This window comes from Podarcis pityusensis, assembly GCF_964106645.2.
Source record: "Podarcis pityusensis genome assembly, chromosome: 3".
NCBI classification, from domain to species: domain Eukaryota; kingdom Metazoa; phylum Chordata; class Lepidosauria; order Squamata; family Lacertidae; genus Podarcis; species Podarcis pityusensis.
In genome coordinates this window covers 72,100,653-72,108,925 of record NC_138026.1, presented here as the reverse complement: position 1 = coordinate 72,108,925, position 8,273 = coordinate 72,100,653, and positions in this window count along the sequence as shown.

Sequence of the window (8,273 nt, the reverse complement as noted above, 5' to 3'; positions counted from 1 at the left end):
TTTTGATTGTCTTATCCCTGGCTCTTGATGTCAAGGTGCAAGTCCCACTTTGCTCTTGATGATAACCCTAGCACATTTATATATTTATATATATAACAGGAGGTTTCTGCAGGCTTCTCACTTCCCGTAAATCACTGCTAATAAAAGTTCATTGTCGGAAGTGGCTATGCAACTCTGAAAAAGTTAACAGATGGGTCAGAGAGGGCCGTTGTCATTTGCCTATGCCTGTTGCAGGCACAGGCAAAACAAATAAGCCAAGTATCATAATGGGACATTAAAGGCCCTCATTTCCTCTCCTTTCTTCCCATTCAGACCCGTGTTTCCGATCGCGCAGCCTCGGCCTCTCTCCTTCCACATCCCACCATTTCAGCTTATCTATGTCCCAGGAAATTGTATCCTTGTGCTTTATTACCGCAAACAGAAATATTTCCAGGATATGTACAGCTGTGCTCTTGAACCTGTGACATTTAAAGGGCAGTAGAATACTAATGAGACTAATAAAATAGAAAAACGGTTCGAGATGAGAAGAGCTCTTTTTTTGAGCAAAGTCATTTTGACAACGGCGCTCAGAGCAAATGAAGTGGCGGGACAGAGATAAGAATTTTAAAGAAAAAACAGTAAAAATAAAATTACAACATAGACGCAGGTTTTGACAGCACGAAATAAGCAGGACCTGACTTTTCTTTTTGACCATCGGGTTTTTTTCTTTTAAATTCAGAGTAAACTCCTACTTTAAAGGGAATTATTTCTTCTTCTTTTTTCTAAAAGTGCTTCCGGACTAGAGATTTTTGAGCAAATCAGCCTTAGACCTTTCTCATCTGTTGCCGAGCGGGAAGGAAGAACAAGCTAACTGCGCTTCCTCTTCCAAGTGGAACCCCTGCATCTGTTTTTTTGGGTGGGCGGTTTGTGAAGTGTGTGTTCCCTGTCCCTAAGTCATGGGAACCACTCTGCAAGGGCAGGGGTGAGGGGTTACAGATTCAGCTGCTTTAAATGAGAGCGGGACTAGGAAGCACATGCCTTGCCCTTTCATGCTCTCCTTCCCCATTTAGAATATCCAAACCTAGGGTGTGGCCACCCAGCATAGCTGAGATCAGCCTTCTTCAGCCATGGATACCCAGATGTTGGACTACAATCCCATCCTCCTTGACCATTGGCTAAACTGGCCAGGGATGATGGGAGTTGTAGTCCAGCAACACCTGGGGACCCAAGGTTGCTGATCTTAGATGTTCTAGCTGCACAACACCCCTTTGCAGCCTGCCCTGATTATTCTGTGCCTGTCAGCTCACATGGCAGGCTAAGACTAAGCATCGCTTCTTCTTGCTCATCCAACTGGGCAGTGAAGTTGCACCCAGACTGGGGGAGGGGTGGGGGTTTTCCACACCCTGAGCAGCAATACTGAAGCAATATAGGAATGCATGGATTATTATTATTATTATTACAGTGGAACCTTGGGTTTCGAATGTCTCCGTTGACTAATGTTTTGGAACCTGAATGCCAAAAACCCGTAAGTAAATGCTTCCAATTTTGAATGCTCCTTGGAAGTCGAACTTCCAAGGTGGCTTCCTGTTTGAGTTTTTCTTTTTTCGTTTTGAGGCTTCCGTATTGAGTTTTCGGTTTTCGAACGTTTCGGAAGTCGAACGGTCTTCCAGAACAGATTGCGTTAGAAAACCAAGGTTCCACTGTGTTTACTTTTAAATAGAACAATTGTTTTGGAACTAAGATTTCAAGAGGCATTAGAAGACTTGCGCAAAACTACAGATGTTGGGCCGCACATCTTTTCTTATCCTTAGAGCTGAATGGGAGGATAAGGTCAAAAAGGGTATTTTAGAGCTGGGGGAAAATGCAGAAAGGGACCAACTGGGGGTCTCCCCTGAAAATAGAAGCTTTAATGTCTGTGGTGTCCAAGGGTAGTTTTTCATCCTCTCTGATAATTGTAGAACCTGGGTCATGCAACGAAGCCGGATGGTGGGAGATTCATGTCAGACAAAACAAAGTTCTTCTTTACACAAGGCAGAGTTAAGACTATGGTATGTGCTAGCACAAGATACAGTGAAGGCCACGACTTGGATGGCTTTAAAGGGGCATTATGCAAGTCCACAGAAGATCAGGCTCCAGTGCAGAGCCGTCTTTCCCATTGGTCTTAATGGTTCGTTGCGCCAGGGCGCTGGCCTCTCAGGGGCACCCTAGCGAGTGGGGGAGATGCGCGGCTTTGCTGGCAGCCTCCCCTTTCCCTGCATGCCCACCAGCTGCTCCCCGCCAACTATATGGCTGGTTGGCATGCTACTTCCTTCCCAAGCCTCTGCATCTGCTAAAGATGGGGTCATTGTCCTCCTCCTACTTCCGGGCGAAAGGCGGTGCGCAGCTTTCCCAGGCACCTTGACGCCAGAGAGCATGTCCGCCAGCACGTTTTCCTGCTTGATCGCCCCCCACCATGCTGGGGATCGGGGTGGTGGGGGAGGCAGAGGACATTTTCCACCCCCTCCTCCCCTGTTTTGGAGTTGCAAGGGGGGCGCCAGAGGGATCTTTGCACCACGGTGCTGGATATGCTTAAGACGGCCCTGCTCCAGTGGCTACTAAGCTATATGCTCTCCAGTATCAGAGATGGTGTACTAGTTGCTGAGAGTCACAAGCAAGAGAGTGCTGTTGCCCGAACTTGTCTTGGGCTTCCTGTAGGCATCTGGTTGGCCACTGTGGAAAACAGGATGCTGGACTAAAGAGGGTTTTGTTCTGACCCAGCAGAGCTCTCCACCTGTCCCTAGCTGAACCTGTCTCGATCTCAGTTCCCCTACAGTTATTAAAGCTTTGGTGTTGTGACCTCTGCTGCATCCTTTGCTGCATCCAGTTGCCCAACTTACACGTGACTTCGTTGACGAGCATTGCTGAACTGTGAAATCTAAAGTATCAACAACCACGGCTGTTCTTTTAATGCAGGCCAAGCATACCAAAATGGCTGAGCTGCTTTGTGTGAACTGAGCAGCCTTTTCTTACGTAAGGCTACATTGTGGTGTTTGTGTGAATAAACTCCCCCCACCAATATTTATTCAAGGAAGAGATTTGATACACAGAGGTGTAGCTGGGGTGGGTGGGTGGGGGCACTGGGCACTACACCACGGGGGGTGGCACTTACCACACTGGAGCCACACATCTCTCCTGGGAGTGACGCAGTTGCTCGGGTGCCTGCAGCCTCTGCGCTGCCCAAAAAAGCAACATGGGCCTGTAGGGCGCCAGAGTGGAGAGGGGCTCGGGCATTGGGATTCTGGCGCACCCTGCCCCGTCCTGCCCCACAGGTGCCTCACCCTACCCCCCAAGTGCGTAGCTACGCCGCTGTTGATATATTCAACATACATTTAACACTGATGTAGGTTCTGCTTTCAAAATGATTTCACGTGTTTTCGTTCCATTTCAGAGGAAAACCTCAGCGAACATGCTTACACATGAAAAATCTCAAATAAATCTATGTATGAACAAGTAAGGTGAAAGCTCACTTTTAAATGTTCTCCTTTTTTATATAAAAAAGAATCTGTCCTGTGAAGTAGCAGGAAATTAATACATAGTCATAAAGGCTGATTTGCTGTTTTCATGCTTGACAGCAGACTCCCAAGGAGAATGTTGTAAACCGAAGTGAAGTTGACACGATCGACTGAAAAACAGACTCGTTGGGGCACAATCACAAAATGCTAATGCAGTGTTGCTTTAAAAAAAAAAAAAGGCAAGTGGGGGGATATACTACATTTCTAACAAAATAAAGTACAGATTTTATTCTGGTTTTTCAATCCTGGCCCAATGAAATCTCCTAACACTTTCTTTATCCCTTTGTTTAATCTCCCGTTAAGTACTGACAGGATTTTGAATGGTATGTGTGACCCTCTGCCTTTAGCAAATTTTCCCTTGGGAAGGCTGGAGAGATGGCTTTTCCTTGTGTTCTGGGCTTGATTAGTGGGAAATAATTGATTAGTGCCTGGGTGTGCATTTCTTTTATTGCCAGTGGAGCCTGTGACTTGGTTCACTGACTTGGACGGCATAAAGATATTAAAGCTGAAGGCAACTTGCTGAAAAGGTTTTGAGAGGTTTTGACAGGCACCTGGATGTCTGGATGATGCTGGATGCATTTTATCTGTGTATTTGCTTGAAGGGTTGTTGTTGTTGTTTCCTTTTGGTGTTTTCCAAAAATATGCAGAGGTAATAATGGGAATGGAGAGGTATTTTCCCCTCCTTTTGCTATCCAGAATTACAATATCCCTCCCACCCCCCTTAAGCATGCTATGTTTAGTGAGGCTACGTTGATTTCCAAGTAGGATTTATGTTTTGTTATCAATCCAGGTGATGCTTGTACAAGACTTTTATGTTCTTAAAACCTCACTTTCTTACCTAGAATCTCATACAAAATGGGGCCCAGTTACCTACTAACACTGCAGTCCTAACCGCATCTATTCAAGCAAAATTCTATTGATTTCAATGGTGCTTGCTCCCAGGTAACTGGTGTTAGGACTGCAGCCTTACTAACTTTTCATGTGACTTAGTGGTGCAAGCTGACACCAGCCAGAGTAGGAACTGCTCTCTGACAGCAAATGTTCTCCTTTTTATATCCCTTTGTGGCCCTTCCCCCAGGCCACACCCAAAGCCATTCCATTCATTGCTTCAGTAAAGCAGCTGACTACTTAATACTCTGGTAATCAGGTATTGACTTTACTACGTTATGAAGAGCCAGTGTAGTGTAGGAGTTAGAGTATCAGACTAAGACCTGGGAGAACAGGGTTCTAGTCCCCACTCAGCCATGAAGCTCGCCGGGTGTCAGGCTGCTGCGGGTGACTCTCATGGCTGGTTGCCAAGGACAAGGAAATATTTCATATATATATATATATATATATATATATATATATAACGTTTTCTGTTTTACAATTTAAAATACTCATTTTACATTCTTAAGATATCAATGACTTCCCTTCTTCTCTTTCCATGGTTCATTTTACATATCAAAAATCCCTGCATATTTTACAAAAACTATACCAATCAGTATTCCATTATTGCATCCATCAAACTTATTTACACTGTTGAATTTATCTTAATACTTTCAGCTGTACACAATTAATTCCCATATATTCAATAAAACTTTTCCAACCTTCTTTAAACGTATGTTCTTCTTCTTCTCTTATTTTATAGGAAATGTTTCTTATCATCCACTATTTATTCAGTATTTACAAACTATAGAACCTAGCCTCTTGGATAATGGCGTTGTCCCAAGTGAATCTCCATCCCCCATCTCTCCTACTTCCTCATTCATCTATCCCTCTATCTTTGGGCTCTTTGCTCTCCTACTTTCAAGGCTCACCGGGTTCTGGCGGGGGGGGAGGGTCTGGAATGCTTTCTAAAGACACTGTATCCATCAGCTGTTACCCCTCTGGTGCTTCCTTTTCTTCCTCCTCCTCCTCCTCTCCCTATTCCCAACTCTTCCCCTCATCTGCCTCTGAACTTGACCTCCCACAAACCCATGTTGTAAATCTAAACTCTCTTCTTCTTCCGCCTCCCTGGAAGGGTCAAGCTGAAGAGGCGGTCACCACCATTCCTCCTCTGCCCAGTTCCTGACATTGGGTGACCCTGGCTGCATCCCAGCCTAACCAACGTCACAGGGTTGTTGTGATGATAAAATAGGGAGAACCATGTACACTGACTTGAGATTTTGGGTGGAAAGGTGGGGTACAAACATAACAAATCAATCAATAAAAATATATAATTTAATATTTAAACTGCATACATTTAACAAACTTACTCTGTAGATCAGTCCTAGGTGCTAGGGCAGTGATTTGGCTCCTAACTCCCATAGGCTTGTATTGTCCTGCAAATATTTTCCACGTATTTGTATGATTTTGTGTGTGTGTGTGTGTGTGTGTGTGTGTGTGCATGTATGAAATTGTCTGCATAAAGTAGCAGCTGCTGTTGCCAGTGGGTTTTCCTTTTTGGCCTTGCCTGGTTGAAAACACCACCTAGAGTAATTCATTTTGAATCAACCCTCCTCTTGAACTGGCTACTCCATTCTGTTGGTTAGCCACCTAATCGCAAATGAATGTAGTCTTATTTTTATGTCATATTAAGGCCCTAAAGCTCCTACAGCAGTTATTAATTACTCAGTATTTGATGTGCAAGTTGTCAAGATGATATTAATAGGTGTAAAATCATAACACCCATGAATGATTATTCATCCTCAAGCACCTTTGCTTCTGGCCTGTTCAATCTTTCAGAGGCACTTCAGGCATATTAGGCGCTTGCTAATGACCTTCCACAAATGATGGTAAATCTCCCCAAAGAGTAATTGCAGTTTCCTTAAAGGTCTGTGATTTGCTAAATCCATCAAAAGTGGATGGCATCAATGGAAGTGTGATTGGAATGTTCTTCTTTGGACTTTGGTACAACAGAAGGTAGGGATTGCATTCCTGGATCTGATCAGAGTTGCCATCTTTCCCATGCGTAGACTGGCACAATAAAAATGTGGAGTAAGACAATTGTATCAGGCAGGGGGCACAGGAAGCCGTGGCTTCACTCAACCCCAGATTCTCCTTCCCACTTTCCCCATTATCGGCTGCTTGTCCTGCTGCCGCCACCAGTGCCACAACCCACTTGGTGAAGCAAGGGTTTCTATTGCCCCTTCTACCTCATTTTCCTTGCCTGATGCTGAGGAAGGGCCAAGTGTGTCCCTCCTCAGAGTGAGGCATTCTGGGTGCAGTGCCAGGACAGGTCATGCTTGCTGCAGCAGAGAAATACTGTTTACACAGAGAGAAAAAAAGTTAATTGGAAAACCTGCTGTTGAACAGTTTTTCCTACTTTTAAGCTAAAATCTGCTTCCCTGTAATTTCCTCTATGTTGTTTTAATCCTATCCTCTGGAGTAACACAGAGGAGGTTGAGAGCCCTTCAGATGTCTCTTCTTCATGTTCTCTTTGGTCACACCTGGACCTTGCATTTAAATTATACCACTTCAATAATCATTGTTGTGGTTGTTGTTTAGTCGTTTAGTCGTGTCCGACTCTTCGTGACCCCATGGACCAGAGCACGCCAGGCACTCCTGTGTTCCATTGCCTCCCGCAACTTGGTCAAACTCATGTTCGTAGCTTCGAGAACACTGTTCAACCATCTCGTCCTCTGTCATCCCCTTCTCCTTGTGCCCTCCATCTTTCCAAACATCAGGGTCTTTTCCAGGGAGTCTTCTCTTCTCATGAGGTGGCCAAAGTATTGGAGCCTCAGCTTCAGGATCTGTCCTTCCAGTGAGCACTCAGGGCTGATTTCCTTCAGAATGGATAGGTTTGATCTTCTTGCAGTCCATGGGACTCTCAAGAGTCTCCTCCAGCACCATAATTCAAAAGCATCAATTCTTTGGCAATGAGCCTTCTTTATGGTCCAGCTCCCACTTCCATACATCACTACTGGGAAAACCATAGCTTTAACTATATGGACCTTTGTCGGCAAGGTGATGTCTCTGCTCCCCCCCTGCTCCCCCCCTGCTCCCCCCTGCTCCCCCCCTGCTTTTTTTGGTGCTCCCCCCAAAGAATCCTGGGAACTATACTTGGTGGAGGATGCTGAGAGCTGTTAGGAGACCTCATTCTCCTCACACACAGTAGTTAAACAATCAACCCCTCTTACCAGGGAACTCTGGAAATTGTAGCTCTGCAATTAAGTGTGGCCTCTTCTACAACACATTTCTCAGGCATGGGACATTACAGCAAAATGGGAAATAGCTCTCTTACCATTCATGTTTTTGATGAGGGGTCTTGGACGAAGGGGCCAGAAGCCTTGCCAATGGGAAAAAAAGGTTCAGTAAAGATGGTTTTTCCCTTTGCAAATGGCTGCCTGATGCCTTAAGGTATGGAGCTATTGTTCAGCCCTTTCTAATGCATGCAGCACTGCACTCCTTCAAATTATTTTTATCACTGCGAGGAAGGTTTTAAGAACTACAATGAACACTGCAAACATTCCTACAAGCTATGCTTTGGTAATTATCGCTTGAACTCCTGAAAAATGGCAAGAATAATTTAACTCCTTCTCTTGGCATTTTAGAGCTGTGTTATTTGCTTCCTTTCCCAGAAACCTGTTTCAAAGGATTTGCCTCCTCTGCCGGAAGCTGCATTTAGACAGCGTTAATGAGAAGGAGCCAAGCTTCACAAAATCTTGTGATTTCAAAATCTAAAGTAACCCCTACATAGTTGGTCAGGGAAAGATTTCTAGACAATCAACTGGCAAATTATCGTAGTAGTTTTAAGCTTTCTCTCTGTTCGTGTTGTGTGCC